This window comes from Ambystoma mexicanum, chromosome 1q (assembly GCF_040938575.1).
Source record: "Ambystoma mexicanum isolate Mex_15411 chromosome 1q, UKY_AmexF1_1, whole genome shotgun sequence".
In the NCBI taxonomy this organism is placed as follows: Eukaryota; Metazoa; Chordata; class Amphibia; order Caudata; family Ambystomatidae; genus Ambystoma; species Ambystoma mexicanum.
The window spans coordinates 1,542,267,155-1,542,294,798 of NC_090922.1; the positions used below are offsets into that span (position 1 = coordinate 1,542,267,155).

At 50.8% G+C, this 27,644-nt stretch overlaps 1 protein-coding gene across 2 annotated transcripts in view; it reads right to left on the reverse strand.

The window, feature by feature from the left end:
- LOC138551563 (zinc finger protein 271-like) overlaps positions 1 to 27,644 on the reverse strand; it is a 259,519-nt gene that overhangs the window by 43,955 nt on the left and 187,920 nt on the right. For both annotated transcript variants that reach the window (XM_069642495.1, XM_069642494.1), the window contains exon 2: positions 11,456 to 11,521. The gene's annotated coding sequence lies outside the window, so the exon portion shown is untranslated. The remainder of the gene's footprint in view (positions 1 to 11,455; positions 11,522 to 27,644) is intronic.

The following is a 27,644-nucleotide window of genomic DNA, read 5'->3' on the forward strand; positions in this document are numbered from 1 at the left end:
TTGCGGTTCCCGTCCTTAACGCCTGGTCTGACTAGGCGTTAAGGACGAGACCCGCAAAGGGACTTCAGAGCTAATAACGGTAATGCAAATTGCGGTACCGTTATTAGCTCCTTCCCCAAACCCATTGAGCCTTATGGGGGCTCGAATGGGAATGGGGAATGGTCAGGCTGAATGGGGACTTACCGGGACCTCCAGGGTCGGAATGACCCGGAATGCCCCCATCCAGCCAGACCAGACCCAGACCTGGTATGGGAGGTATCCATGGTGCTAATAGCACCATTGCTACCGCTCAACTCGGAATGAGGCCCACAGTCTTCTTTGACATGACTATGGACACTGGTCATGCTAAATTAATACGCTTTGATGTCATTGCAGCACCTCTGTACAAGATGATATTGGGGTTGCCTTGGCTGATACTGCATAACCCGGTTGTCGACTGGAAGACTGGTGAAGTGGCCTTCTCGTCCGAGCATTGCGAAAACCACTGCCTGGTTTCAACAACTAAGTACCAGTACCAACTAAGAACCTTTGTCGACCTTTGCTGAACGTTGCTCCTACCATAGGTGCGCTCACAACTGTGTCTTAGCCTAAAGAATAGCAGGCTTTTCGGCAAGTTTTTGATGCCAAAGGAGCTGACATATTGCCCCCGCATAGGCCCTACGATTGTCCCATTGACTTAGTCTCGGGGGCGAAGATTGCTACTGGTCGCATCTATTCCCTGCCAGTGAAGAGGATGCAATATTAAAAGATTACATCGATAAGGCATTGGCTACAGGCTTCATTCGCCCTTCGCATTCCCCGGCACCATCTCCCATGTTCTTTGTCCCAAAGAAGGCGGTAGACCTCCGGCCATGTATTGACTACCCAACGCGGTGACCATTCGCAATCAGTATCCTATAGCACTCATTTCTGTACCTCTTGACCAATTAGGTCCTCCAAACTGTTTACTAAGCTGGATTTAAGGGGAGCCTATAACCTGATCAGAATGTGTCAAGGCGACGAGTGGAAGACTGCATTCAAGACAAAGGGCCTCATTACACGGATGGCGGTGGACCAAGGTGCCATCAGCACCTTGGTCCATGCCAGTAAAATACCGGCACCGCCTTTGTGGAAAGGGGAATTACCGCCCTATTCCAAGGTTGGTGGGGCCGTAATTCCCCCTTCCCCCATTGCCCTTCCCCATTCCCATTTTTGCCCCATAGGGCATAATGGGAATGGGGAAGGTCGAATTACGGCACCGCAAATTGCGGTACCGTAATTAGCTCCCTGGTCCCTGTGCGGGTCCCCGCAAAGGGACCTCGTAGTAAGGCGGTAAGGGTTTACCGGTACCGGTAAAATACTGGTACCGGTAAACCCTTACCGCCTACCGTGTAATGAGGCCCAAAGGGGGTCATTATGACCTTGGAGGTAACCATGCCGCAATTTTCTGCATGGTTACCACCTTACCGGGTAACGGGTCCTGGTTCCTTGAATGAGGAATTACCGGGCCATTCCAACCTTGGAGGACCCTGTAATTCCTCATTCAAAGAATCCGAACCCGGTACATCCCCATTCCCATTCGAACCCCCATAGTGCTCAATGGGAATGGGGACGGAGCTAACAACGGGCCAGTTATTAACTCCCTGGTCTGCTAGCGGGACCCGCAAGCAGACTCATAATGGGGCGGTAAGGGGTTAACAGCTCCGGCACCATAACCGGCGCTGTTAACCCCTTACCACCAGGGTCGTAATGACCCCCAAAGTATGGTTTGTACAAATACTGCATGATGCCCTTCGGCCTATGCAATGCTCCTGCCACATTTCAACACTTTATAAATGATGTGTTCAGAGACATATTGGACAGGTACCTTGCGGTCTACCTGGATGACATTCTGGTTTATACCCCCTCCTATGAGTCTCATGTCGATCATGTGTCTAAGGCCCTGCAACGCCTGCGGGACAATCATCTATATGCTAAATTAGAAAAATGTATATTTCATATTACCAAAGTCGAATTCTTGGGTTATGACATCATGGACAATGAGTGCGTCTAAGGTCAATGCGATCCGAGACTGGCCAGCACCGGCTAATTTGAAGTCTCTGCCGTTGTTTCTAGGGTTTGCAAATTTTTAGCGACGCTTTATCACATCATTCTCAAAGATAGCCGCTCCCTTGACATCCCTTACGAGGTCCAATAAACCATTTGTTTGGGACCAGGGAGTGCAGCGTGCATTCAACGTATTGAAGGCCGCCTTTACGACAGCACCTGTTCTGCTACACCCGAATCCTGCTCTGCCCTATGTTGTTTAGGCAGATGCTTCCGATCTGGCGGTAGGAGCCATCTTGTCGCAGAAATGTAGCGACACGGACGAGTTGCGCCCTGTGCCCTTCCATTCAAGAAAATTGACACCCTATGAAACTAACTACACCATCACTGAGAAAGAGTTACTGGCAGTACGGGACGCGTTTCTTGTGTGAGACATCACCTCCTGGGAAGCGCGTTGCCTGTACAGATATATACAGACCATCGTAATCTCTTAGCTCTACAATCGGTGAAATGCACCACAGCCCTTCATGCACTCCCTCCCTACCATTAGGGCTTGATCTATTTCCTGGACGACTCTTCGCGCAGGACCGCTATGCTATGGTCTCATGATTCTAAATCCGCTGCTCACCCTGGGGGCAGGAAGACATTAGAGCTATTGCGGCACTGATGTTGGTGGCTGTCCATGGGTAGGGACGTGTCCGAGTATATCGCATCTTGTGCTATTTGCGCCCAATGCAAGACCACTCCTGCTAAGCCCTGGGACTGCTGCATCCTTTACCCATCCCAGCGCTGCCATGGGTAATGTTAATGATGGACTTCATAGTGGAATGCCCCGATGACCATGGCCATGATACTATATGGGTGGTGGTTGATTCATTCTCCAAGATGGCCTTGTTCGTTCCTTGTAAGGGTCTCCCTATTGCTCCTGCTTTGGACAATTTATTCTTATGGCATGTTTTCAGATCCTTTGGCCTACCACACATTGGGCCTCATTACACGGACGGCGGTAAGGGTTAACGGTCACCGTTAATGGCAACGGTGACCGTTAACCCTTACCGCCGTACTACGAGGTCCCTTTGCGGGTTGGAGGAATTAACGCCTGCTTCTTGCAGGCGTTAAGTACCAACCCGCTAAGGGACCTCGGAGCTAATTACGGCACCGCAAAATTGCGGTGCCGTAATTAGCGCCTTCCCCATTCCCATAGAGCCCTATGGGGCAGAAATGGGAATGGGGAAGGGCAATGGCGGAAGGGGGATTTACCGCCCCTCCAACCTTGGAATGGGGCGGTAAATCCCCTTTCCGCCAAGGCGGTGCCGGTAATTTACCGGCATGGTCCAGGGTGCTAAAAAACAGCACCCTGGATTACCGCCTTCCGTGTAATGAGGCCCATTATCATAACTGACCGTGGTTCCCAATTTACCTCTCACTTTTGGAGGGCTCTCACGCCGTCCTTGGGTATTGATGATCGGTTCTCAAGTGCATATCATCCCCAGACGGCCAAACTGAACGAGCGAACGCTACGCTCGAACAATTTTTAAGTTGTCTTGTCCTACAACACAAAGACACCTGTTATCAGTCTTAGTCCTGGCAGAGTTTGCTTACAATAACTCGGTTCATACATCCACAGGCACTTCACCTTTCTTTGCTATGTATGGCAGACATCCTCGGACGCTTCCCTTGCATCCTATGCCCTCTACAACCAGTCCGGCGGCGGACGATTGCAACCATGATGTGACTAGAGTACGAAATGAGATCTCCTGGCATTTATGTAGGGCGAAGGCTCGGGACAAGGAGGAAGCAGATGCCCACAGGTCTCCTGCACCTTCATACTCCGTGGGTTCCAAGGTCTGGCTGTCCACCCATAATTTAAGGATTCCTGGTCGTAGATCTCTGGTTCCCCATTTTGTGGGTCCCTACCCAATCACAGCTATCATTAATCCAGTGGCGGTACGGCTGAGTCTACCATCCTCTTGGAAGATCCACCCCGTTTTCCATGTATCCTACTTAAACCTTTCCATCCTTCCACTAGACTGCCTTCCCGACCCCTCCAGTCACTGTATTAGGCTCGGACGAGTACGAGGTTAACCGTATCCTAGATACTCTGGTTCCTAGGAGCGTTTGGCTGTATTTAGTGGACTGGAAAGGCTACAGCCCAGAGGACAGAACCTGGGAACCATCGGGTAACATCCACGCCACAACTCTGTTAGCCAAATTCTGGTCCTCGAGGAGGGTGAGTGCCCCTTTGAGGGTGGGTACTGTCAGGATCGGGTCATGGCTTGGCCACATAAAGCGCCCCAATAAGCAGGCTTCAAGATCTAGTGGTACCTACCAATCGCCCTCTTCCTCACTGAGAAATAGGGATGTTTGTTTATGTGTTCCGTTCTCCCCACTGGCCAAAAAACATTCGGTTTACTCCCAAGTCCGTGGGCAAGCTAGTTGGGGGTTACTCTGGCATCCTTTGCATTCCCTTTGCTACGCATGCCGTTTGAGGAGCGGAGTCAGGAAAGCCTCGGAAGAGCTATTTAAGCTTCCGGGTTCCAGGTGTTACTCCTTGATTTTGCCAAGTCCTTGCTCCCTTTCTATCCTTGTTCCCTTGTTCCTAGCACCTCGTAGCCTGTTTTTTGCCTTTGGATTACAAACAAACTCAGAATTTTTACTGACCTGCCTACTCCTACTGATCTTGTCGAGTATATTGCCTGCATCGTTAACGAACCCGGAACGTTTACTGACCTGCCTACACCTGCTGATTCTGCCAAGTACATCGGCCGCACTAATAACGAATTTGGAACATCTCCTGACCTGCCCGCGCCTCCCGACTCTACCTCTTCCTTTGCCTGCACAACGAACAACCACGGTCAAATCTTACCTGCTTATCTCCACGGATACCTTTATCGTTCTGCCTGTCAGACCGACTACATTAGGAACACTCACTATACCCTTACTTCCTCTACAACCCAGACTGTCATCATACTCCTGGATTATTCTTGCCTCACACTGGTGACCACAACTTCAGGCCAGCTTCAAGGAAACTCCTAGCCTGCGTAGTACGTGTGTTATTGCCAAACCCAGCGTACAGACTAGAGACTACCGCCACTGGCCCTTTTCTCGTTAGGGGCCCTCGTTTCGTTGGGACAGGAGGGTGTTTGGAACTAGAGACTTAACCCTCTCCCGTCTTAGGCATCCTCATGCCATCATGGTTAGTGATGGTTTAGCAAAGAAAAGAGGCGCACGCTCTAGGATACCCCACCAGACCCTGACACATGGTAAGTTGTATTCTGCTCATTTCATACTATTCCTATTTTGGGTACACTTCTAGTTATAGTTCTGTGTCTATTTCCGTAGGGAATTCTTGAGACCACAACAGTCACCCGTGTCCTGCTCTGTAACGACCAACAACCCTCACTTAAAGGGACCTCTATTCACATACAGGTTAGGCCTAGTACCTTCTCCTGCTATTGCTGTTGTATCTTACCTGTAAAGCTATGGATAGTTTTCTGATCCCTTGCAGTTCCTGGGTTTCGAGCGGTGTTCCTTCTCGCAGTTAATAGATCCCTCCGCATGTCAGTATCATTCAGAGGGTTACATTTCTAGGGAGAATTCTTCACCTACACTACAAGGGTAAATACCAGGTTTTTGACACAAGCCACCCAGAGATGATATGATATTACCAGTGCTCCAGATAACATTTTTCAAATTAGAGCGTAAATGCAATTTCAAGAGAGTAAAAATGAGTTTTCTCCTCTGCAAGAGAGTAAAACGTATCCAACATACACCCAATGCATACGTAAAATCTGACCCTTAGCCCAAAATAGTTGTACATCAAAGTCGTCTGGCTTGGCTTTAACCATTTTATTACACTTGTGGAAAATATTCTGCCATAAAATAACGTACAAGTACCTGGTACTTACACAGCTTCATTTTCAAAATTCTAGAGCCTAGAAACTCTGTTAAGAACTACTATAGATTGAGACTGATGTATTGCCTGCAGAATTGCCTTCAGATTGAGTGTGAGTTAGCAATTGTTGGCATATGATTTACTTACAGGAACTTGCACACATAATCTTAGCAAAAGTCACAAACTGCTAATCTACCTTTCCCGCTGTCTGCTGCAGGAAATTAATGTGGATCGCTAGACACTAGTTAGCAATATCACTTCAAATAACCAAAAAGTGCATGCAAGCTGAATTGCATTAAGCTAGGCATATTTATAGTTTTACTGGTTTATTGTTTGTGTACAAAGCCAAAAACCATAATTCTGGCAATTAGTTAGGACGAAATGCAGGCAAGTGCATACGTTGAAGACTGGTCCCAAAGCCCTATTTCAACACTAAAGTGTGTGATCCTGGACAAATACTTTTGCCACTGTGCCTTTTTTAGCAAAAATAGAAAAAATAGAAATTGCTACTACAAGTGATTTATTTCCAACTAGTTACTACTAAAAGAGCCTGCCTGGCCTCTGTTCAACTGTTTGACCTGTAGCATTAATAGTAGTGACCATTTATATAATGCACATGACAAAGTTTATGTTTCTCGGCTTACTCCTTGCTGCTTGTTTAATATAACTTCACATGAACTCCTCGAGTATTAAAGACTTGTCTGTACCTTCCCCCATCTTCTACTTCCATCCTATGAGAGCAGTCTTGATTGCCCGATAGGTTTCCTCCTAGATAGCCAAGAATCTGCATCTCGGACATAACACACATCACAGCAAATTAAGCCCATGACCGCTAATCACATCAGTGGTGGAAGTGGAAAAAAGGAACTAGTGGTCCTGTAGTTGCATCCAAAAAGGAGGGAGTAGGATGGCCGGACAGATGGGGTAGGAGGCAGGGTGGAGTATGGGGACAGGGGACCAGGATCACAAACCTTGGCAGAACAATGAAGCAGGGATTGTAATCCACATACCTTCCAAGCGTTACTCAGTACAAATAGTTTGGATTTCAAGGCCTACAGTAATGATGTCTTAAAGAGTTTACTACAAAAAACACAAATTGCATAATAACACCACATGGCAACATGTAAATCCTTACATCAACATGTTAAGCCTGAATGGTAAACTAGAAGTCCCAAAAATCTAGTTAACCCCACTGTACTTTCAGTGATTTAATAAAAGAAGTTGTGTAATACACTCAGATATGGATATTATTGCCCTCTACTGCCATCTAGTGGAGGAAAGTTTGCTTTTTAATGAAAATAAATACAGCATAAATGGTACGCAGAAGAAAATTAAATGCTCTGTAATGGCTTTAATTACATGCGTATAAAGCCAAGATACGCACCTTATCTGTAGGGCTGGATATTACATTTATAACGTGCCCGTACACAAGTGTCTCTAGTCGCAACAAGATAAGGAATGGGAAACGGAGGGAGGACAAAACAACAATCTTACTAGGCCTCGTGTCATTCAGATTGTGCATGCACAGGATGGAGGTGAGGGAATCATACAAAGGCATGCATGCCAACATGCTCCATTACATTCGTCAGATAGTGAACCGGTCGTGCATCTAGAATGGGGCTACCTAGTACTACAAGTCACAAAAAGCTAAGTTAAATCCAGGATTGGACAAGTATGTCACAAGTGGAATGAGGCATGTATGTATTTGTATTTTATTGAATTTATATAGCCCTTTAATCCAAAGTGCTTTAAATAAGAACAAACAAAAATACAACAAGCATAGATGACAATTGAATCACAACTCGAAAACAGTATAAAGAACAATTTACAATATTGCTGAGGTGAGGAGGGAGTGGGGAGGGGCATAGATGTGCGAGGGAATGGTAGGTATTAGTGGAGGTAGAGTATGTAAGAGCTCTGAAAGGTTAGCTCATATTATGTGCCTTTTTCTGTGTGTTCATGCTACCGAAAGCTCACTTTGAAAGGCCCAAATTCCTATGCTTCAGTGGTGGGTCCATGCAACCATGCACCAATGCCTCACTGAGTGGAGAGAAACATGGTAACAATAACCATGTGAATATCTTACAACTTCCCACCCTAATTTACACCACATCTCGACAAAGAACCTCTCTGCTCAAATAACACAAGAGAATGTACACCACCAGAAGGTGCACTGACTTTCCAAAACACCACACAAGAACAAGAATAGATACCCAAACATATTGGGTTGCACATCTAAGCAATGTTCCGACAGAGAGAAACTTTAGCTGAACAATATGGAGTGTACATAACCCCTGCCACGGATAGCTCCGACAATAATATCTGAGAAAATGCACATCCCACCCAGAGACGTCTCTTTTCATGTGTGCACATGTCTACAAAGAAACCTTGTTTTGCTGAAGCTCCTAGAAACTCTAAAAGTGGCAGAACACATGCTGTACAAGATTCAATAACATAACATTCCAGGGCATAGAAGAGTTTTACACTTTATTCTTTGGGGCATAGACCTGGCTACCCCAAGCAGATTAAGTGACTGGAAGTAAAGGAGGAGATTAATGTTGGTTCTGCATTAGCTCCCCCGCCATACACACATCTCCGGAGCACTGAATGACTGGTGGGACTATTCCCCCGCCATACACACATCTCCGGTGCACTGAATGGCTGGTGGGACTATTCCCCCGCCATACACACATCTCCGGTGCACTGAATGGCTGGTGGGACTATTCCGCCGCCATACACACATCTCCGGAGCACTGAATGGCTGGTGGGACTATTCCCCCGCCATACACACATCTCCGGTGCACTGAATGGCTGGTGGGACTATTCCCCCGCCATACACACATCTCCGGTGCACTGAATGGCTGGTGGGACTATTCCCCCGCCATACACACATCTCCGGTGCACTGAATGGCTGGTGGGACTATTCCCCCACCATACACACATCTCCGGTGCACTGAATGGCTGGTGGGACTATTCCCCCGCCATACACACATCTCCGGTGCACTGAATGACTGGTGGGAATATTCCCCCGCCATACACACATCTCTGGAGCACTGAATGGCTGGTGGAACTATTGCCACGTCATACACACATCTCTGGTGCACTGAATGGCTGGTGGGACTATTCCCCTGCCATACACACATCTCCGGTGCTCAGAATGGCTGGTGGGACTATTCCCCCGCCATACACACATCTCCGGTGCACTGAATGGCTGATGGGACTATTCCTCCGCCATACACAAATCGCTGGAGCACTGAATGGCTGGTGGGACTATTCCCCCGCCATACACACATCTCTGGTGCACTGAATGGCTGGTGGGACTATTCCCCCCGCCATACACACATCTCTGGTGCACTGAATGGCTGGTGGGACTATTCCCCCGCCATACACAAATCGCTGGTGAACTGAATTTCTGGTGGGACTATTCCGCCGCCATACACACATCTCCGGAGCACTGAATGGCTGGTGTGACTATTCCCCCGCCATACACACATCGCAGGTGCACTGAATGGCTGGTGGGACTATTCGCCCGCCATACACACATCTCCGGAGCACTGAATGGCTGGTGGGACTATTCCCCCGCCATACACACATCTCCGCAGCACTGAATGGCTGGTGGGACTATTCCCCCGTCATACACACATCTCCGGAGCACTGAATGACTGGTGGGACTATTCATCCTCCTGACAGACGCATTGGTATATTACCGAGTGATGACCAGTGCAACTATAATGCAATTCTAGCTAACAGCATCTCTGCCACTAACAGAGGAGTATGGGGGTATGCCATTGTGTGCCTAAAACATAACATCTGCTCCATTGTAAGGGCAGTATGAACATAATCACTTATAAGGATTCAAATGTGTGCAGTTAAATAAGAGCTATATTCAATTGTTTGTCAAGGATCACAAACTTCGGCTTAAGAGTGAAGCAGGGATTTTAGCCCACTCTGCATTGGAAGCCCTTGTCCCCATACCATCCAAGTGTTAATGGGCCTCATTCCGAGTACGGCGCTAACCAATGGCGCTATTAACGCCTTGGTTGACGCCGTACCCAGACCAGCAGCGCCTTGGTGGATGGCGGAATCACCGCCCCATTCCAAGGTTGGCGGGGCGGTAATTCCCCATTCACCAAGGCTCTTTCCCATTCCCAAATGAGCCCCCATAGGGCTCAATGGGAATGGGGAAGATGCAAATAATGGTGACCGTTCATTACGGTCACCGTTATTGGCTTGCAGGCCCCTTTGCGCCCTCGACTTTAACACCTGCTCAAAGCAGGCGTTAAGGGCGAGGGCGCAGAGGGAACTCGGAGTATGGCGGTAAGGCAATACCGCCACCGGTCTCGTTACGGGTGGCCCCTATCCCTTACCGCCATACTCGGAATGAGGCCCAATGTCTTTTAGAGTTTACTTGCAAAAACAACACATTTGGAGTATCCTGAAAATGCACATCTGTATAGAAAAATGTGAAGCTAAAAGAATATAACTGTAGCTTTACTGTTCACATTCTGAAGGAAATGTATAGGACCCAGAATGCAAAAATAAAGCAAGCCTGAAACATCTCCTATTTAAAACCACGGTACTATGTCCACTGTAAGATACACACTGAAAGACGTGTGAAAAATGAAATGTAAGTATAGAGATTCTGAGGGCCTCATTACAAGGTTGCCGGTCTGGTATCAACGGTGCCGGTAAGCTACCGGCACCATTGTTACCGGACCAGCAAACTACGAGTTCTGCAAGCAGTGCTGTTCCACCCGCCAGGTCTGACCTGGCAGGTGGAACGGCATCTGCTCGCAGACGTTGACATTCATGAATGGTGCCGGTGCATCTGTCCTCCCCATTCAGTCCAATGGGAATGGGGAGGGAATTACTGGATCCCCATTGCAGGGCACAGGAAAATAAAATGACTCTGGTGGCAGCCGTGCCCTTTTTACCAGCACGGCTACCTCCGGACTAATGAAGTCTGCTTGCGTTACAAGCGTCCAACTCGTTACGCATGATGCTAAGAACCTTTCACTATCTACATAAAGAGAACCTTGTATTTGGATGGCAAGCTGGTAGAGATCATGGATGTAAACACATCTTTAAAAGCGGCTTTATATATTACTCGAACTCCCAAATGAATGGCCAAAACATGCGGGGGTGGAGGGCATTTGTTTGGGTCCAACAGAACACATTGTGAATGGAGTCCAATAGGAAGGCAGAGAGGACGGGATTAACGTAAGAGGTGCATTGGTAGAGTGCACTTTAACCTCCACTGGGTTATCTTGTTTTTCTACAGAGATAAATGTTCATTGTTACACAACTCAGTGGTACTTATGCTGTCAATATCCGAAGGCTGGTGGGGGCTGAGTGGAGTTGCAGGGATGTGAACCAGTGGCCATGGAGGCAGATCGCATTAGTGGCACTGGTGGAGGAATAAGAGTCAAGGGAAGGGAGCAGGGGAAGAGCAAGGACACCCAGGGCAGGAGGCAAGGCAACTCAGCAGCAAAGCACCAGATGTATAAGCACCTCGAATGCACAACACTTACTTACCTTGTGTGCCCTCTTCTTCTGAATCACTGGTGAATACTGCATTCCGGCATCACAGGACCAATGCACCTGCAATAAGAATAATCCACATTAATATGCTGTGAGAAGCAAGACACATGACTGTAATATCCACAGAGGGGATGCACTCTCGCCCTGCAGCCCCCCTCCTTGCACAGGAGAAGGAATGCAGTGAAGGGGAAGCAGAGACCATGCAGCACCTGCCTTCACTAGGAGAGAGAGCAAGGAGGAGAAAGAATGCAGTGAAGGTGCATGAAGGGGAAGCAGAGACCATGCAGCACCTGCTCTCACTAGGAGAGCAAGGAACAATGGCCTGCACCCCCTCCCCCTTGCACAGGAGAAAGAATGCAGTGAAGGTGCACGAAGGGGAAGCAGAGACCATGCAGCATCTGCATTCACTAGGAGAGAGAGCAAGGAGGAGAAAGAATGCAGTGAAGGTGCATGAAGGGGAAGCAGAGACCATGCAGCACCTGCCTTCACTAGGAGAGCAAGGGACAATGGCCTGCAGTCCCCCCCCCCTTGCACAGGAGAAGGAATGCAGTGAAGGTGCATGAAGGGGAAGCAGAGACCATGCAGCACCTGCATTCACTAGGAGAGAGAGCAAGGAGAAATAATACAGTGAAGGTGCATGAAGGGGAAGCAGAGACCATGCAGCATCTGCCTACACTAGGAGAGCAAGGGACAATGGCCTGCAGCCCCCCCGCCCCTTGCACAGGAGAAGGAATGCAGTGAAGGTGCATGAAGGGGAAGCAGAGACCATGCAGCACCTGCTCTCACTAGGAGAGCAAGGGACAATGGCCTGCACCCCCTCCCCCTTGCACAGGAGAATGAATGCAGTGAAGGTGCATGAAGGGGAAGCAGAGACCATGCAGCATCTGCCTTCACTAGGAGAGAGAGCAAGGAGGAGAACTAATGCAGTGAAGGTGCATGAAGGGGAGGCAGAGACCATGCAGCATCTGCCTACACTAGGAGAGCAAGGGACAATGGCCTGCAGCCCCCCCCGCCCCTTTCACAGGAAAAGGAATGCAGTGAAGGTTCATGAAGGGGAAGCAGAGACCATGCAGCACCTGCCTTCACTAGGAGAGCAAGGCACAATGGCCTGCAGCCCCCAGTCGCCCCCCCGCCCCTTGCACAGGGGAAGGAATGCAGTGAAGGTGCATGAAGGGAAAGCAGAGACCATGCAGCATCTGCCTTCACTCGGAGAGAGAGCAAGGAGGAGAACTAATGCAGTGAAGGTGCATGAAGGGAAAGCAGAGACCATGCAGCATCTGCCTTCACTAGGAGAGCAAGGGACAATGGCCTGCAGTTCCCCCTTGCACAGGAGAAAGAATGCAGTGACAGTGCATGAAGGGGAAGCAGAGACCATGCAGCATTTGCATTCACTAGGAGAGCAAGGAACAATGGCCTGCACTACCCCTCCCCCTTGCACAGGAGAAGGAATGCAGTGAAGGTGCATGAAGGGGAAGCAGAGACCATGCAGCACCTGCCTTCACTAGGAGAGAGAGCAAGGAGGAGAAATAATGCAGTGAAGGTGCATGAAGAGGAAGCAGAGACCATGCATCTGCCTTCACTAGGAGAGAGAGCAAGGAGGAGAAAGAATGCAGTGAAGGTGCATGAAGGGGAAGCAGAGACCTTGGGCCTCATTAGGGCCCAGGCGGTAAGGGGTTTACGGCGGCGTAAACAGCGCCGACCCTTACCGCCTGATTCCGAGGTCCCTTAGCGCCATGGAGGATTTAACACCTGCTTTTAGCAGGTGTTAAAATCCATGGCGCTAAGGGACCTTGTTGTTAATTACGCCACCGTAATTTACGGTGGCGTAATTAACGCCTTCCCCACTCCCATTATGCCCTATGGGGCAAAAATGGGAATGGGGAAGGGTAAATGGGGATTGGGGACTTACCGCCCCGCCAACCTCGGAATGGGGCGGTAAGTCCACCAACCACCATGGCGTAAACGTAGTTTACGCCATGGTGGTAAAGGTACGACCCAGGCGGTAACTTACCGCCTGGGTCGTAATGAGGCCCCATGCAGCACCTGCTCTCACTAGGAGAGCAAGGAACAATGGACTGCACCCCCCTTCCCCTTGCACAGGAGAAATAATGCAGTGAAGGTGCACGAAGGGGAAGCAGAGACCATGCAGCATCTGCCTTCACTAGGAGAGAGAGCAAGGATGAGAAAGAATGCAGTGAAGGTGCATGAAGGGGAAGCAGAGACCATGCAGCATCTGCCTTCACTTGGAGAGAGAGCAAGGAGGAGAAAGAATGCAGTGGCAGTGCATGAGGGGGAAGCAGAGACCATGCAGCATCTGCCTTCACAAGAAGAGAGAGCAAGGAGGAGAACTAATGCAGTGAATGTGCATGAAGGGGAAGCAGAGACCATGCAGCATCTGCCTTCACTTGGAGAGAGAGCAAGGAGGAGAAAGAATGGAGTGAAGGTGCATGAAGGGGAAGCAGAGACCATGCAGCATCTGCCTTCACTAGGAGAGCAAGGGACAATGGCCTGTAGCGCCCCCTTGCACAGGAAAAAGAATGCAGTGAAGGTGCATGAAGGAGAAGCAGAGACCATGCAGCACCGGCCTTCACTAGGAGAGAGAGCAAGGAGGAGAAAGAATGCAGTGAAGGTGCATGAAGGGGAAGCAGAGACCATGCAGCATCTGCCTTCACTAGGTGAGAGAGCAAGGAGGAGAACTAATGTAGTGAAGGTGCATGAATGGGAAGCAGAGACCATGCAGCATCTGCCTTCACTAGGAGAGCAAGGGACAATGGCCTGTAGCGCCCCCTTGCACAGGAAAAAGAATGCAGTGAAGGTGCATGAAGGAGAAGCAGAGACCATGCAGCACCGGCCTTCACTAGGAGAGAGAGCAAGGAGGAGAAAGAATGCAGTGAAGGTGCATGAAGGGGAAGCAGAGACCATGCAGCATCTGCCTTCACTAGGTGAGAGAGCAAGGAGAAGAAAGAATGCAATGAAGGTGCATGAAGGGGAAGCAGAGACCATGCAGCATCTGCCTTCACTAGGAGAGAGAACAAGGAGGAGAAAGAATGCAGTGAAGGTGCATGAAGGGGAAGCAGAGACCATGCAGCACCTGCTCTCACTAGGAGAGCAAGGAACAATGGACTGCACCCCTCCTCCCCCTTGCACAGGAGAAAGAATGCAGTGAAGGTGCACGAAGGGGTAAGCAGAGACCATGCAGCATCTGCCTTCACTAGGAGAGAGAGCAAGGAGGAGAACAAATGCAGTGAAGGTGCATGAAGGGGAAGCAGGGACCATGCAGCACCTGCTCTCACTAGGAGAGCAAGGAACAATGGCCTGCACCACCCACCCCCTTGCACAGGGGAAAGAATGCAGTGAAGGTGCACGAAGGGGAAGCAGAGACCATGCAGCATCTGCCTTCGCTAGGAGAGAGAGCAAGGAGAAGAAAGAAAGCAGTGGCAGCGCATGAAGGGGAAGCAGAGACCATGCAGCATCTGCCTTCACTAGGAGAGAGAGCAAGGAGGAGAAAGAATGCAGTGACAGTGCATAAAGGGGAAGCAGAGACCATGCAGCATCTGCCTTCACAAGGAGAGAGAGCAAGGAGGAGAACTAATGCAGTGAATGTGCATGAAGGGGAAGCAGAGACCATGCAGCATCTGCCTTCACTAGGAGAGAGAGCAAGGAGGAGAACTAATGCAGTGAAGGTGCATGAAGGGGAAGCAGAGACCATGCAGCATCTGGCTTTACTGGGAGAGCAAGGGACAATGCTTGCAGCGCCCCCCCATGCACAGGAGAAGGAATACAGTGAAGGTGCATGAAGGGATAGCAGAGACCATGCTGCATCTGCCTTCACTAGGAGAGCAAGGGACAATGGCCTGCAGGGCCTCCTTGCACAGGAGAACTAATGTAGTGAAGGTGCATGAAGGGTTTGAAGAAAAAGTGGCAGAAAAGGCCAGCAGGATACAGCGCATAGAACGGTAACTTATGTGGCTGTGATAGGGCTGCGGCTGAGAGCTTGAGTAGGAGCCTGCCAAATTCCCACTGGAAATTGGAATTAGAGAAAGAAAGGGTTTGCTCTCAAACTGCGCACACACATAGAATAATAAACAATTGCAAGCCTGGCTCCAGTTCCCCACATAGCAGTGAAAGTACTGCAAGATAATAATTTACTGAAAATTCATTCGTGCAACTGCAAAATAATGGGAGCCCACGCCTAACTTTGTCAGATTACTCAACTTCTACCTTTGTATTCAAAATACACACTAGCCAAGATTAAGCCTCAGTAGAAGAGCGGGAAGCTCGAAACACGTGTCAGGCTGCACCAATTCTGATTAAAACCACTCATTTAATTTGCAATTGTTTATTATTCTATGTGTGTGCGCAGTTTGAGAGCAAACCCTTTCTTTCTCTAAGGTGCATGAAGGGGAAGCAGAGTCCATGCAGCATCTGCCTTCAATAGGAGAGCAAGGGACAATGGTCTGCAGCGCCCCCTTGCACAGGAGAAAGAATGCAGTGACAGTGCATGAAGGGGAAGCAGAGACCATGCAGCACCTGCCTTCACTAGGAGAGAGAGCAAGGAGAAGAAAGAATGCAGTGAAGGGGCATAAAGGGGAAGCAGAGACCATGCAGCACCTGCCTACACTAGAAGAGAGAGCAAGGGACAATGGCCTGCAGGGCCCCCTTGCACAGGAGAACTAATGCAGTGAAGGTGCATGAAGGGGAAGCAGAGACCATGCAGAATCTGCCTTCACTAGGAGAGCAAGGGGCAATGGTCTGCAGCGCCCCCTTGCACAGGAGAAAGAATGCAGTGACAGTGCATGAAGGGGAAGCAGAGACCATGCAGCACCTGCCTTCACTAGGAGAGAGAGCAAGGAGAAGAAAGAATGCAGTGAAATGCATGAAGGGGAAGCAGAGCACATGCAGCACCTGCCTTCACTAGGAGAGAGAGCAAGGAGGAGAAAGAATGCAGTGGCAGCGCATGAAGGGGAAGCAGAGACCATGCAGCATCTGCCTTCACTAGGAGAGAGAGCAAGGATGAGAAAGAATGCAGTGAAGGTGCATGAAGGGGAAGCAGACACCATGCAGCATCTGGCTTTACTGGGAGAGCAGAGACCATGCAGCACCTGCCTTCACTAGGAGAGAGAGCAAGGAGGAGAAAGAATGCAGTGATAGTGCATGAAGGGGAAGCAGAGACCATGCAGCACCTGCCTTCACTAGGAGAGAGATCAAGGAGGAGAAAGAATGCAGTGATAGTGCATGAAGGGGAAGCAGAGACCATGCAGCACCTGCCTTCACTAGGAGAGAGAGCAAGGAGGAGAAAGATTGCAGTGACAGTGCATGAAGGGGAAGCAGAGACCATGCAGCACCTGCCTTCACTAGGAGAGAGAGCAAGGAGGGGAAAGAATGCAGTGACAGTGCATGAAGGGGAAGCAGAGACCATGCAACATCTGCCTTCACTAGGAGAGCAAGGGACAATGGTCTGCAGCGCCCCCTTGCACAGGAGAAAGAATGCAGTGACAGTGCATGAAGGGGAAGCAGAGACCATGCAGCACCTGCCTTCACTAGGAGAGAGAGCAAGGAGGAGAAAGAATGCAGTGATAGTGCATGAAGGGGAAGCAGAGACCATGCAGCACCTGCCTTCACTAGGAGAGAGAGCAAGGAGGAGAAAGAATGCAGTGACAGTGCATGAAGGGGAAGCAGAGACCATGCAGCACCTGCCTTCACTAGGAGAGAGAGCAAGGAGGAGAAAGAATGCAGTGACAGTGCATGAAGGGGAAGCAGAGACCATGCAGCACCTGCCTTCACTAGGAGAGAGAGCAAGGAGGAGAAAGAATGCAGTGACAGTGCATGAAGGGGAAGCAGAGACCATGCAGCACCTGCCTTCACTAGGAGAGAGAGCAAGGAGGAGAAAGAATGCAGTGACAGTGCATGAAGGGGAAGCAGAGACCATGCAGCACCTGCCTTCACTAGGAGAGAGAGCAAGGAGGAGAAAGAATGCAGTGACAGTGCATGAAGGGGAAGCAGAGACCATGCAGCACCTGCCTTCACTAGGAGAGAGAGCAAGGAGGAGAAAGAATGCAGTGACAGTGCATGAAGGGGAAGCAGAGACCATGCAGCACCTGCCTTCACTAGGAGAGAGAGCAAGGAGGAGAAAGAATGCAGTGACAGTGCATGAAGGGGAAGCAGAGACCATGCAGCACCTGCCTTCACTAGGAGAGAGAGCAAGGAGGAGAAAGAATGCAGTGACAGTGCATGAAGGGGAAGCAGAGACCATGCAGCACCTGCCTGCACTAGGAGAGAGAGCAAGGAGGAGAAAGAATGCAGTGACAGTGCATGAAGGGGAAGCAGAGACCATGCAGCACCTGCCTTCACTAGGAGAGAGAGCAAGGAGGAGAAAGAATGCAGTGACCGTGCATGAAGGGGAAGCAGAGACCATGCAGCACCTGCCTTCACTAGGAGAGAGAGCAAGGAGGAGAAAGAATGCAGTGACAGTGCATGAAGGGGAAGCAGAGACCATGCAGCACCTGCCTTCACTAGGAGAGAGAGCAAGGAGGAGAAAGAATGCAGTGACAGTGCATGAAGGGGAAGCAGAGACTATGCAGCACCTGCCTTCACTAGGAGAGAGAGCAAGGAGGAGAAAGAATGCAGTGACGGTGCATGAAGGGGAAGCAGAGACCATGCATCACCTGCCTACACTAGGAGAGAGAGCAAGGAGGAGAACTAATGCAGTGAAGGTGCATGAAGGGGAAGCAGAGACCATGCAGCATCTGCCTTCACTAGGAGAGAGAGCAAGGAGGAGAACTAATGCAGTGACAGTGCATGAAGGGGAAGCAGAGACCATGCAGCACCTGCCTTCACTAGGAGAGAGAGCAAGGAGGAGAAAGAATGCAGTGACAGTGCATGAAGGGGAAGCAGAGACCATGCAGCACCTGCCTTCACTAGGAGAGAGAGCAAGGAGGAGAAAGAATGCAGTGACAGTGCATGAAGGGGAAGCAGAGACCATGCAGCACCTGCCTTCACTAGGAGAGAGAGCAAGGAGGAGAAAGAATGCAGTGATAGTGCATGAAGGGGAAGCAGAGACCATGCATCACCTGCCTACACTAGGAGAGAGAGCAAGGAGGAGAACTAATGCAGTGAAGGTGCATGAAGGGGAAGCAGAGACCATGCAGCATCTGCCTTCACTAGGAGAGAGAGCAAGGAGGAGAACTAATGCAGTGACAGTGCATGAAGGGGAAGCAGAGACCATGCAGCATCTGCCTTCACTAGGAGAGCAAGGGACAATGGTCTGCAGCGCCCCCTTGCACAGGAGAAAGAATGCAGTGACAGTGCATGAAGGGGAAGCAGAGACCATGCAGCACCTGCCTTCACTAGGAGAGAGAGCAAGGAGGAGAAAGAATGCAGTGACAGTGCATGAAGGGGAAGCAGAGACCATGCAGCACCTGCCTTCACTAGGAGAGAGAGCAAGGAGGAGAAAGAATGCAGTGACAGTGCATGAAGGGGAAGCAGAGACCATGCAGCACCTGCCTTCACTAGGAGAGAGAGCAAGGAGGAGAAAGAATGCAGTGACAGTGCATGAAGGGGAAGCAGGGACCATGCAGCACCTGCCTTCACTAGGAGAGAGAGCAAGGAGGAGAAAGAATGCAGTGACAGTGCATGAAGGGGAAGCAGAGACCATGCAGCACCTGCTTTCACTAGGAGAGAGAGCAAGGAGAAAGAATGCAGTGACAGTGCATGAAGGGGAAGCAGAGACCATGCAGCATCTGCCTTCACTAGGAGAGAGAGCAAGGAGGAGAAAGAATGCAGTGACAGTGCATGAAGGGGAAGCAGAGACCATGCAGCACCTGCCTTCACTAGGAGAGAGAGCAAGGAGGAGAAAGAATGCAGTGACAGTGCATGAAGGGGAAGCAGAGACCATGCAGCATCTGCCTACACTAGGAGAGAGAGCAAGGAGGAGAAAGAATGCAGTGACAGTGCATGAAGGGGAAGCAGAGACCATGCAGCACCTGCCTTCACTAGGAGAGAGAGCAAGGAGGAGAAAGAATGCAGTGACAGTGCATGAAGGGGAAGCAGAGACCATGCAGCACCTGCCTTCACTAGGAGAGAGAGCGGGGAGGAGAAAGAATGCAGTGACAGTGCATGAAGGGGAAGCAGAGACCATGCAGCATCTGCCTTCACTAGCAGAGAGAGCAAGGAGGAGAACTAATGCAGTGACAGTGCATGAAGGGGAAGCAGAGACCATGCAGCACCTGCCTTCACTAGGAGAGAGAGCAAGGAGGAGAAAGAATGCAGTGACAGTGCATGAAGGGGAAGCAGAGACCATGCAGCACCTGCCTTCACTAGGAGAGAGAGCAAGGAGGAGAAAGAATGCAGTGACAGTGCATGAAGGGGAAGCAGAGACCATGCAGCACCTGCCTTCACTAGGAGAGAGAGCAAGGAGGAGAAAGAATGCAGTGACCGTGCATGAAGGGGAAGCAGAGACCATGCAGCACCTGCCTTCACTAGGAGAGAGAGCAAGGAGGAGAAAGAATGCAGTGACAGTGCATGAAGGGGAAGCAGAGACCATGCAGCATCTGCCTTCACTAGCAGAGAGAGCAAGGAGGAGAACTAATGCAGTGACAGTGCATGAAGGGGAAGCAGAGACCATGCAGCACCTGCCTTCACTAGGAGAGAGAGCAAGGAGGAGAAAGAATGCAGTGACAGTGCATGAAGGGGAAGCAGAGACCATGCAGCACCTGCCTTCACTAGGAGAGAGAGCAAGGAGGAGAAAGAATGCAGTGACAGTGCATGAAGGGGAAGCAGAGACCATGCATCACCTGCCTTCACTAGGAGAGAGAGCAAGGAGGAGAAAGAATGCAGTGACAGTGCATGAAGGGGAAGCAGAGACCATGCAGCATCTGCCTTCACTAGGAGAGAGAGCAAGGAGGAGAAAGAATGCAGTGACAGTGCATGAAGGGGAAGCAGAGACCATGCAGCACCTGCTTTCACTAGGAGAGAGAGCAAGGAGAAAGAATGCAGTGACAGTGCATGAAGGGGAAGCAGAGACCATGCAGCATCTGCCTTCACTAGGAGAGAGAGCAAGGAGGAGAAAGAATGCAGTGACAGTGCATGAAGGGGAAGCAGAGACCATGCAGCACCTGCCTTCACTAGGAGAGAGAGCAAGGAGGAGAAAGAATGCAGTGACAGTGCATGAAGGGGAAGCAGAGACCATGCAGCATCTGCCTACACTAGGAGAGAGAGCAAGGAGGAGAAAGAATGCAGTGACAGTGCATGAAGGGGAAGCAGAGACCATGCAGCATCTGCCTTCACTAGGAGAGAGAGCAAGGAGGAGAAAGAATGCAGTGACAGTGCATGAAGAGGAAGCAGAGACCATGCAGCACCTGCCTTCACTAGGAGAGAGAGCAAGGAGGAGAAAGAATGCAGTGACAGTGCATGAAGGGGAAGCAGAGACCATGCAGCATCTGCCTACACTAGGAGAGAGAGCAAGGAGGAGAAAGAATGCAGTGAAGTGCATGAAGGGGAAGCAGAGACCATGCAGCATCTGCCTTCACTAGGAGAGAGAGCAAGGAGGAGAAAGAATGCAGTGACAGTGCATGAAGGGGAAGCAGAGAGCATGCAGCATCTGCCTACACTAGGAGAGAGAGCAAGGAGGAGAAAGAATGCAGTGACAGTGCATGAAGGGGAAGCAGAGAGCATGCAGCATCTGCCTACACTAGGAGAGAGAGCAAGGAGGAGAAAGAATGCAGTGACAGTGCATGAAGGGGAAGCAGAGACCATGCAGCATCTGCCTTCACTAGCAGAGAGAGCAAGGAGGAGAAAGAATGCAGTGACAGTGCATGAAGGGGAAGCAGAGACCATGCAGCACCTGCCTTCACTAGGAGAGAGAGCAAGGAGGAGAAAGAATGCAGTGACAGTGCATGAAGGGGAAGCAGAGACCATGCAGCACCTGCCTTCACTAGGAGAGAGAGCAAGGAGGAGAAAGAATGCAGTGACAGTGCATGAAGGGGAAGCAGAGACCATGCAGCACCTGCCTTCACTAGGAGAGAGAGCAAGGAGGAGAAAGAATGCAGTGACAGTGCATGAAGGGGAAGCAGAGACCATGCAGCACCTGCCTTCACTAGGAGAGAGAGCAAGGAGGAGAAAGAATGCAGTGACAGTGCATGAAGGGGAAGCAGAGACCATGCAGCACCTGCCTTCACTAGGAGAGAGAGCAAGGAGGAGAAAGAATGCAGTGACAGTGCATGAAGGGGAAGCAGAGACCATGCAGCACCTGCCTTCACTAGGAGAGAGAGCAAGGAGGAGAAAGAATGCAGTGACAGTGCATGAAGGGGAAGCAGAGACCATGCAGCACCTGCCTTCACTAGGAGAGAGAGCAAGGAGGAGAAAGAATGCAGTGACAGTGCATGAAGGGGAAGCAGAGACCATGCAGCACCTGCCTTCACTAGGAGAGAGAGCAAGGAGGAGAAAGAATGCAGTGACCGTGCATGAAGGGGAAGCAGAGACCATGCAGCACCTGCCTTCACTAGGAGAGAGAGCAAGGAGGAGAAAGAATGCAGTGACGGTGCATGAAGGGGAAGCAGAGACCATGCAGCACCTGCCTTCACTAGGAGAGAGAGCAAGGAGGAGAAAGAATGCAGTGACGGTGCATGAAGGGGAAGCAGAGACCATGCATCACCTGCCTACACTAGGAGAGAGAGCAAGGAGGAGAACTAATGCAGTGAAGGTGCATGAAGGGGAAGCAGAGACCATGCAGCATCTGCCTTCACTAGGAGAGAGAGCAAGGAGGAGAACTAATGCAGTGACAGTGCATGAAGGGGAAGCAGAGACCATGCAGCACCTGCCTTCACTAGGAGAGAGAGCAAGGAGGAGAAAGAATGCAGTGACAGTGCATGAAGGGGAAGCAGAGACCATGCAGCACCTGCCTTCACTAGGAGAGAGAGCAAGGAGGAGAAATAATGCAGTGACAGTGCATGAAGGGGAAGCAGAGACCATGCAGCACCTGCCTTCACTAGGAGAGAGAGCAAGGAGGAGAAAGAATGCAGTGACGGTGCATGAAGGGGAAGCAGAGACCATGCAGAACCTGCCTTCACTAGGAGAGAGAGCAAGGAGGAGAAAGAATGCAGTGACGGTGCATGAAGGGGAAGCAGAGACCATGCAGCACCTGCCTTCACTAGGAGAGAGAGCAAGGAGGAGAAAGAATGCAGTGACGGTGCATGAAGGGGAAGCAGAGACCATGCATCACCTGCCTACACTAGGAGAGAGAGCAAGGAGGAGAAAGAATGCAGTGAAGGTGCATGAAGGGGAAGCAGAGACCATGCAGCACCTGCCTTCACTAGGAGAGAGAGCAAGGAGGAGAAACTAATGCAGTGACAGTGCATGAAGGGGAAGCAGAGACCATGCAGCACCTGCCTTCACTAGGAGAGAGAGCAAGGAGGAGAAAGAATGCAGTGACAGTGCATGAAGGGGAAGCAGAGACCATGCAGCACCTGCCTTCACTAGGAGAGAGAGCAAGGAGGAGAAAGAATGCAGTGACAGTGCATGAAGGGGAAGCAGAGACCATGCAGCACCTGCCTTCACTAGGAGAGAGAGCAAGGAGGAGAAAGAATGCAGTGACAGTGCATGAAGGGGAAGCAGAGACCATGCAGCACCTGCCTTCACTAGGAGAGAGAGCAAGGAGGAGAAAGAATGCAGTGACAGTGCATGAAGGGGAAGCAGAGACCATGCAGCACCTGCCTTCACTAGGAGAGAGAGCAAGGAGGAGAAAGAATGCAGTGACAGTGCATGAAGGGGAAGCAGAGACCATGCAGCACCTGCCTTCACTAGGAGAGAGAGCAAGGAGGAGAAAGAATGCAGTGACAGTGCATGAAGGGGAAGCAGAGACCATGCAGCACCTGCCTTCACTAGGAGAGAGAGCAAGGAGGAGAAAGAATGCAGTGACAGTGCATGAAGGGGAAGCAGAGACCATGCAGCACCTGCCTTCACTAGGAGAGAGAGCAAGGAGGAGAAAGAATGCAGTGACAGTGCATGAAGGGGAAGCAGAGACCATGCAGCACCTGCCTTCACTAGGAGAGAGAGCAAGGAGGAGAAAGAATGCAGTGACAGTGCATGAAGGGGAAGCAGAGACCATGCAGCACCTGCCTTCACTAGGAGAGAGAGCAAGGAGGAGAAAGAATGCAGTGACAGTGCATGAAGGGGAAGCAGAGACCATGCAGCACCTGCCTTCACTAGGAGAGAGAGCAAGGAGGAGAACTAATGCAGTGACAGTGCATGAAGGGGAAGCAGAGACCATGCAGCACCTGCCTTCACTAGGAGAGAGAGCAAGGAGGAGAAAGAATGCAGTGACCGTGCATGAAGGGGAAGCAGAGACCATGCAGCACCTGCCTTCACTAGGAGAGAGAGCAAGGAGGAGAAAGAATGCAGTGACGGTGCATGAAGGGGAAGCAGAGACCATGCATCACCTGCCTACACTAGGAGAGAGAGCAAGGAGGAGAACTAATGCAGTGAAGGTGCATGAAGGGGAAGCAGAGACCATGCAGCATCTGCCTTCACTAGGAGAGAGAGCAAGGAGGAGAACTAATGCAGTGACGGTGCATGAAGGGGAAGCAGAGACCATGCAGCACCTGCCTTCACTAGGAGAGAGAGCAAGGAGGAGAAAGAATGCAGTGACGGTGCATGAAGGGGAAGCAGAGACCATGCAGCACCTGCCTTCACTAGGAGAGAGAGCAAGGAGGAGAAAGAATGCAGTGACGGTGCATGAAGGGGAAGCAGAGACCATGCAGCACCTGCCTTCACTAGGAGAGAGAGCAAGGAGGAGAAAGAATGCAGTGACAGTGCATGAAGGGGAAGCAGAGACCATGCAGCACCTGCCTTCACTAGGAGAGAGAGCAAGGAGGAGAAAGAATGCAGTGACAGTGCATGAAGGGGAAGCAGAGACCATGCAGCACCTGCCTTCACTAGGAGAGAGAGCAAGGAGGAGAAAGAATGCAGTGACAGTGCATGAAGGGGAAGCAGAGACCATGCAGCACCTGCCTTCACTAGGAGAGAGAGCAAGGAGGAGAAAGAATGCAGTGACAGTGCATGAAGGGGAAGCAGAGACCATGCAGCACCTGCCTTCACTAGGAGAGAGAGCAAGGAGGAGAAAGAATGCAGTGACAGTGCATGAAGGGGAAGCAGAGACCATGCAGCACCTGCCTTCACTAGGAGAGAGAGCAAGGAGGAGAAAGAATGCAGTGACAGTGCATGAAGGGGAAGCAGAGACCATGCAGCACCTGCCTTCACTAGGAGAGAGAGCAAGGAGGAGAAAGAATGCAGTGACAGTGCATGAAGGGGAAGCAGAGACCATGCAGCACCTGCCTTCACTAGGAGAGAGAGCAAGGAGGAGAAAGAATGCAGTGACAGTGCATGAAGGGGAAGCAGAGACCATGCAGCACCTGCCTTCACTAGGAGAGAGAGCAAGGAGGAGAAAGAATGCAGTGACAGTGCATGAAGGGGAAGCAGAGACCATGCAGCACCTGCCTTCACTAGGAGAGAGAGCAAGGAGGAGAAAGAATGCAGTGACAGTGCATGAAGGGGAAGCAGAGACCATGCAGCACCTGCCTTCACTAGGAGAGAGAGCAAGGAGGAGAAAGAATGCAGTGACAGTGCATGAAGGGGAAGCAGAGACCATGCAGCACCTGCCTTCACTAGGAGAGAGAGCAAGGAGGAGAAAGAATGCAGTGACAGTGCATGAAGGGGAAGCAGAGACCATGCAGCACCTGCCTTCACTAGGAGAGAGAGCAAGGAGGAGAACGAATGCAGTGACAGTGCATGAAGGGGAAGCAGAGACCATGCAGCACCTGCCTTCACTAGGAGAGAGAGCAAGGAGGAGAAAGAATGCAGTGACAGTGCATGAAGGGGAAGCAGAGACCATGCAGCACCTGCCTTCACTAGGAGAGAGAGCAAGGAGGAGAAAGAATGCAGTGACGGTGCATGAAGGGGAAGCAGAGACCATGCAGCACCTGCCTTCACTAGGAGAGAGAGCAAGGAGGAGAAAGAATGCAGTGACGGTGCATGAAGGGGAAGCAGAGACCATGCAGCACCTGCCTTCACTAGGAGAGAGAGCAAGGAGGAGAAAGAATGCAGTGACAGTGCATGAAGGGGAAGCAGAGACCATGCAGCACCTGCCTTCACTAGGAGAGAGAGCAAGGAGGAGAAAGAATGCAGTGACGGTGCATGAAGGGGAAGCAGAGACCATGCAGCACCTGCCTTCACTAGGAGAGAGAGCAAGGAGGAGAAAGAATGCAGTGACAGTGCATGAAGGGGAAGCAGAGACCATGCAGCACCTGCCTTCACTAGGAGAGAGAGCAAGGAGGAGAAAGAATGCAGTGACGGTGCATGAAGGGGAAGCAGAGACCATGCAGCACCTGCCTTCACTAGGAGAGAGAGCAAGGAGGAGAAAGAATGCAGTGACAGTGCATGAAGGGGAAGCAGAGACCATGCAGCACCTGCCTTCACTAGGAGAGAGAGCAAGGAGGAGAAAGAATGCAGTGACAGTGCATGAAGGGGAAGCAGAGACCATGCAGCACCTGCCTTCACTAGGAGAGAGAGCAAGGAGGAGAAAGAATGCAGTGACAGTGCATGAAGGGGAAGCAGAGACCATGCAGCACCTGCCTTCACTAGGAGAGAGAGCAAGGAGGAGAAAGAATGCAGTGACAGTGCATGAAGGGGAAGCAGAGACCATGCAGCACCTGCCTTCACTAGGAGAGAGAGCAAGGAGGAGAAAGAATGCAGTGACAGTGCATGAAGGGGAAGCAGAGACCATGCAGCACCTGCCTTCACTAGGAGAGAGAGCAAGGAGGAGAAAGAATGCAGTGACAGTGCATGAAGGGGAAGCAGAGACCATGCAGCACCTGCCTTCACTAGGAGAGAGAGCAAGGAGGAGAAAGAATGCAGTGACAGTGCATGAAGGGGAAGCAGAGACCATGCAGCACCTGCCTTCACTAGGAGAGAGAGCAAGGAGGAGAAAGAATGCAGTGACAGTGCATGAAGGGGAAGCAGAGACCATGCAGCACCTGCCTTCACTAGGAGAGAGAGCAAGGAGGAGAAAGAATGCAGTGACAGTGCATGAAGGGGAAGCAGAGACCATGCAGCACCTGCCTTCACTAGGAGAGAGAGCAAGGAGGAGAAAGAATGCAGTGACAGTGCATGAAGGGGAAGCAGAGACCATGCAGCACCTGCCTTCACTAGGAGAGAGAGCAAGGAGGAGAAAGAATGCAGTGACAGTGCATGAAGGGGAAGCAGAGACCATGCAGCACCTGCCTTCACTAGGAGAGAGAGCAAGGAGGAGAAAGAATGCAGTGACAGTGCATGAAGGGGAAGCAGAGACCATGCAGCACCTGCCTTCACTAGGAGAGAGAGCAAGGAGGAGAAAGAATGCAGTGACAGTGCATGAAGGGGAAGCAGAGACCATGCAGCACCTGCCTTCACTAGGAGAGAGAGCAAGGAGGAGAAAGAATGCAGTGACAGTGCATGAAGGGGAAGCAGAGACCATGCAGCACCTGCCTTCACTAGGAGAGAGAGCAAGGAGGAGAAAGAATGCAGTGACAGTGCATGAAGGGGAAGCAGAGACCATGCAGCACCTGCCTTCACTAGGAGAGAGAGCAAGGAGGAGAAAGAATGCAGTGACAGTGCATGAAGGGGAAGCAGAGACCATGCAGCACCTGCCTTCACTAGGAGAGAGAGCAAGGAGGAGAAAGAATGCAGTGACAGTGCATGAAGGGGAAGCAGAGACCATGCAGCACCTGCCTTCACTAGGAGAGAGAGCAAGGAGGAGAAAGAATGCAGTGACAGTGCATGAAGGGGAAGCAGAGACCATGCAGCACCTGCCTTCACTAGGAGAGAGAGCAAGGAGGAGAAAGAATGCAGTGACAGTGCATGAAGGGGAAGCAGAGACCATGCAGCACCTGCCTTCACTAGGAGAGAGAGCAAGGAGGAGAAAGAATGCAGTGACAGTGCATGAAGGGGAAGCAGAGACCATGCAGCACCTGCCTTCACTAGGAGAGAGAGCAAGGAGGAGAAAGAATGCAGTGACAGTGCATGAAGGGGAAGCAGAGACCATGCAGCACCTGCCTTCACTAGGAGAGAGAGCAAGGAGGAGAAAGAATGCAGTGACAGTGCATGAAGGGGAAGCAGAGACCATGCAGCACCTGCCTTCACTAGGAGAGAGAGC